Genomic DNA, 5,347 nt, shown 5'->3' on the forward strand with positions numbered 1-5,347 from the left:
TTTTGTGCAAGAAAACAATTTTGTTGCTGGAGTAGCCTTTTATGTACCTAGAAAAAGGTGTATAGTTGTTTTCTAGGCCAAAGCTAGAAAACAGACTAGAGCCACAGAGATGCAACACTTGTCCCTTCAGACTGTCCCATAGAGCCAAAGGAGTGTCTCTTCCATTTTTCTTAATCCTTTGATGTGAATCCTGAAAAGAGGGCAGTGGTGGAGAGGATTTAGAGATGACGGGGATCCTGGCTTTCTGTTTAAAACACAAATTTTCTGATTTTAAACCCCCCAAAGTATGCAATTAAGATGAAACACCACTATATATGAGTATCAATTGGACACAATGTTTTGTTGATATTTTTATCATTTTAAAGCTCTTTGGAAGCCTACCAGTACCTCAGTCTCTATAATAGAATTAATTTTAAGTACCTAAACAGTTCGGTATATAATTTGGGGGTTTTTTAATCATGGAAAAATCAGAGCTCCCCCTGCACCCTTTATTTATCAGGATGCATGTCCAGGTCCCTCACTCCCCAGCCCTTCCGGAAGGGGTCCCAGCTACCACAGCTATCGAGCCAGGGACCTGGGTCTGTAGCACCCAAGCCCTGGCTGCCACCTGTAGGAGGCAGCGGCAGCTGCAGCAGAGGAGGGCCTGACATGCCTTCCTCCACGGGTGGCACAACTAGAACAGGGCCAATGGTGGGGGGATGTTGGGGCAGGTGCAGGTGGCCCACTGTGTGCTTGGGCTGTCTGCCCTGCTGCTCTCCCCCTAGACCTCTGGGACCTAGCAGGCAGGACCCAGCACTGCAGGACAGAGTAGGGCCACGTAGGGAAGCTCAGTGCCACTGCTGTAAGCCCTGCACCACCATGTCAAGGCACCCCCTGCCCACCTGGCAACAGTGAGGGATACAACTCCACACTGTTGCCCCTGCTGCTGCCGGGCAGGCAGGGAGATCTTCATCATATGGGCGCCGGGCTTCCAATGGCAAGGAGCTTCCCTGCCTTGCCACACTGGGGTCCCCCCTACTGGACGGTGGAGGCCCCATGGGGAAGGCAGCAGGGCATGAAGCCCCAGCCCACAGTGGGCAATCCACCCTGCCCTGAGCACAAATCCAGGTGGCATTTGCATGCCCCCCCCCACAGGAGTGCACACAGTGGCAGGAAGCCAGCTCCACCCCCGTGAATGAGCTACTTGTGGCTCCATCCTACTCCCCGCCTGGTCCCTGGGGCCATGCTTTCTGGCTGCAGGATCCAAGTCCCGCACACTGGGCTGGGCAGCAGCCCCAGCCCTGCCCAACTCCCTCCCTGCCTCTAGGGGCCTCACTTGTGCACCCCAACAGCCAGCACTCCCTGCTTAGATGGCAGGTAGAGGGGGCAGGTGGGAACACCGGTGCCCCCGCCCCCTGCAAGCACAAGCCAGGGAGTGCGGGCACCAGGAAAAGCGCTGCTGGCACTTCTGGGTGTCCTACTTGTGCTTCCCGGTTGGTGTGATCGGCCGTAGCGGGGGGACTCCTCCCCCCAGTCGGTGCAGTTGGCAGTGGGGGGACAGCTCCCCACCCTGGTCACTGACTGGCTGCTGGGGGGTGGGCATGTGCCCCCCAGACTCAAGAGGCACCAATTGCCCATGCTGACCACCCTTCTCTCACTCCCTTCAGCGCCTTGCAGGCTAGAACTCTCAAGGAGAGCTCTTTTCAAAAGTGAAAAATCTGTATGCTTCTCTATTAAGATGGAACCTCCCCGCTCAACAAAAGAAAAAAAAAGTAGTGTTTTTCTTGGGTAAAAGGGGAAAAAAAAAAAAAAAAAAAAAAAATCAGCATTCCCCCCCTTTTTTATGGGGAGCAGAAAACCTGGATCCCTGGAGTTAAGGGACGGAGATATGTCTTTGTCTTTGCCCAAGACTTAAACATAACCAATGAAGGGAGCAGCCCCATGGTGCACATCCACTATAAAGACAAGCCCTTGCTGTAGTATAGAGAAAATAGCATTTTTTGGGGGTGGGATAAGAGGGGGCAGAAATGGGTTGCCTTTAAGGATGTCTTGAAGTTTAAGTCTTCCTCCTACCTCCACTTCAAATTATAAATACAGATTTAGGAAGTGTATTGGAGATGGAATACCCTTGTAAATCTCTAGATTTAAAGCAGCATCTGGCAGTTATCTAAACCTCTACTATTTAAATATACTTTAGGAAAAAACTTATACTTGGAGCAGCTGAGATGCAGTGTCACTATTTTGAAGATACAGTGTAATCCACTAAGGAACAGGATCATGTGACATAGCTGCCTGAGATACCAAGAGACTTAAGGGATAGAGGAGGTCCATTCCAGTCCCATTCTATGTACTCAACATCTTATCGTTTGCCAGAATATATACAGAATAGTCTAACAATCCCCATAGTGTATAACTGTCTTTCAGCAAATGAAATTCTAGCTACTATGCTGAGAGATCCTGTAATACTACCTTCATTCTTTGCAGATAGTATGAAGAATGGTTTGTTTCTTCAGAAAGAGAAAAAAAAAAGGTGAAATTAAGATCAGTAATTCAGGTTACAATTTCTGTAAGACTTATAACTAGCAATGTTTTCTTTTAAAAGGTAACTACAAACCATAGAGATAAATGGTTAATTTTAAAGAAAGGCACCTCTTTAGATATATGAAAACTTCATAAGGCTTCCAAACTACATTAGTTTAACTCTCACAGAAACACCAGTATCTTATTTTGGCTGACATGCTAGAAATCTGTAACACAAAATAATTTGCTATACACGCACATTAGGAAGTGCAGTGAATGCTCTTGACAGCTCCTTAACTTTTGTAACTTGACTGTCCCCTGGAGGAGATCTGAGGCTGTCTCCCCCTAGTGTATTGATTTATTTGAAAACCTTCAACAGAATGGAATATTAAGGAGCCAGTAGTCTCTCCTACTCGGAGTGGCTTGCCTTTGTAAGTATTTAGGCACAAGCATGTGAAATGTTGGTTCTTGTCTGGTGCCTTCTGCTTAAATAGATCACAGGAAGTTGCTCACTGAAGTCTAACTTGAGAAGCATCTCATCAAGCCTGGAAATGAGCTGCTGAAGTCATCAGCATTAGACTGGGAGTTGCTCCCTGCCACCAGTTGTAAACTGGAAACACTCTTTGGAGCATGATTAGCTGTGCTGTGATGCATCACGACATAGCTGCTCTGCTTCATGGATTTTTGTTAAGACACTGCTGGGACTCATCCCCAGGGTCAGTTCCCTGCCCTTCCCTGGGCTTCAGGGCCCTGACCCTGGGATAAAAAGATCCTGGGTATCCTACCCCAAGTTGATGTACATGTTTACAAGTGAGGAAACCTCTGCTTGCCGACACCCCTATGGCAGGACATGGGGAATCCCACAGCATGGGATTCAAGCATAGAATGGGGAGCTACCCCAGGGGTTCCCTCCTCCCCTTGAAGTAGCAAATGGAGAGGGAAATGCCTAGGGGAGCTTCCCCTCCTCCACACTTGCAGACTTGTCCCAAGGGAGTGATAGTCCTGCTGTGGTGTGCAAGTGGAAGAGGGAGCTTTTTTGGGGAACTGCCCTAGGGATACCCTCCCTTTCCCTTGCACATGCTACCTGACCTAGGGAAGCAAGTAGAGGAACAGCAGCACAATAGGCATGCTGACACCAGCATCCTTTCCTCCATGCTGCCCTTGGGTCAGGACACTGCATGCAATCAGAGGGGAGAACTCCTGGGGTGCGCGCACGCACGCACGCACAGTGTTGCAAACCTATGCCTGGGCAATCATTCTGGTGCATACATACATACAAGGGTTCCCTCCTTCTGCTTGCATACTGTGGCATGGCAGTAGTTTCCCCCAGTGCAGGTCTGCTCCCTTAGTTTTCCCCTCTGCTTGCTGCTGCCCCTGGGTCAAGGGCCATGTACATGACAAGTGTCCTTATCCCCCTGTGCCCTAACATTGTGGGACATCTGTAAGTAGCAGCTTCCTTGTTTACAGATGTGTGCCTCCAAATTGGATCAGGCCCCTAAGGCCAGGGAAGCTTCTGCCAGGGGTGGTGGCGGTATGTTTTGGTACATGCGCAACAAGAATAGGAATGCCTGTGGTCCTCCTCAATGGCACTCTGAAAAGCATTCTGGAAATGGTACAGATACATCCCAAGGCTGCATCCACACGTGGTATAGACATTTCGCTCCCCTGAGACAATTAGCAGCAGCACATCTTGTGCCAACATTAGTTGTCCCCAGTGAATGCCCATGTGCACTCTGGCATGTGACAAGTTACACCAGGAAAGGGGAGGGGAGACTGGGGCCAGCACTGGGCTAGATCCAGTAGCCTTACCTGGGATCCTGGGAGTGTTCTGGGGCTGCAGCAGCAGCAATTCTGCCACGCGGACCCTGGCTGGCAGCTGCAGTACAGCTCCAGCTGACCTGGCTCTGGTTTTGAGATGTGCCCGCTGCCCTTGCATGCGCTGCTCCACTTCGCTTCTATTTCCTGCAGGTTTTTTTTTTGACCTCTGGATAACCAGGGGTCAAAAACTCTACACGCTGCTTCCTTGCACTGTGGAGAACTGAACATGTGGTATGCTGCACCACAGTTGTGTCTGTGGCATCACATACCGCAAGGCCATGTTCATCTGGACACGGCCGAAGAGACCCTATTTTTTCAGAATGCTGTTTTGTGTAAGAACATTCCAGTCCACAGTAGCCGATTAGGCATTCACACATGAACCAGATGCAAAATGTGATGCAATGTTGCAAGGTTTTGTAGTCAGTTTTGCAGTTCCCTTCTCCATCTTTTAAAAAGTATTGCAAAACTACATTTTTTGTAGGTTTACAAAAGCTGGCTTGCAGAGGCTATACTTTTATCTACCTTAGTAAAATATTTTAGAGATCAGAATATAATCTACATGAAAACAGCTGTTTCCAATTTAATGTGAAAATACATACACATCACTAGAAACCCCTTCTTTGCAGCTGATCAAATTGCCTTTAATAACAATAAGACTGTATGGTACAAACACTATAGAAATAATGCAATCATAAGAAAGAAAGTCACACAGTAATGGCAGGACTAATACATGCAGTAATATTTCAGCATGTTGCTCTTTATTGTCTCCAATGTGATACTTTAAGATACAGAAGAATCCCATTTTATCACTGATTTGATTTTAGACAAAACACTTGGAAAAAAGATTATTCCAACTCATTTACAGTAAAACTAGCTAGAGAGTGCATCAAACTAGCCTGAACTACAGCTTATTGGAACTTTCAAAATCTTGTAAGAACCTATAGAAATGAATGGATGCTTTGCAGAGGATGAGCAGTTCCAGTTTAACAAATTAGTTTGCTACCAATTTCACGTAACTTTGTGTAACACT

The sequence above is a fragment of the Gavialis gangeticus genome, unplaced genomic scaffold (assembly GCF_001723915.1).
Source record: "Gavialis gangeticus isolate Ggan-Ray unplaced genomic scaffold, GavGan_comp1, whole genome shotgun sequence".
Classification (NCBI taxonomy): Eukaryota; Metazoa; Chordata; order Crocodylia; family Gavialidae; genus Gavialis; species Gavialis gangeticus.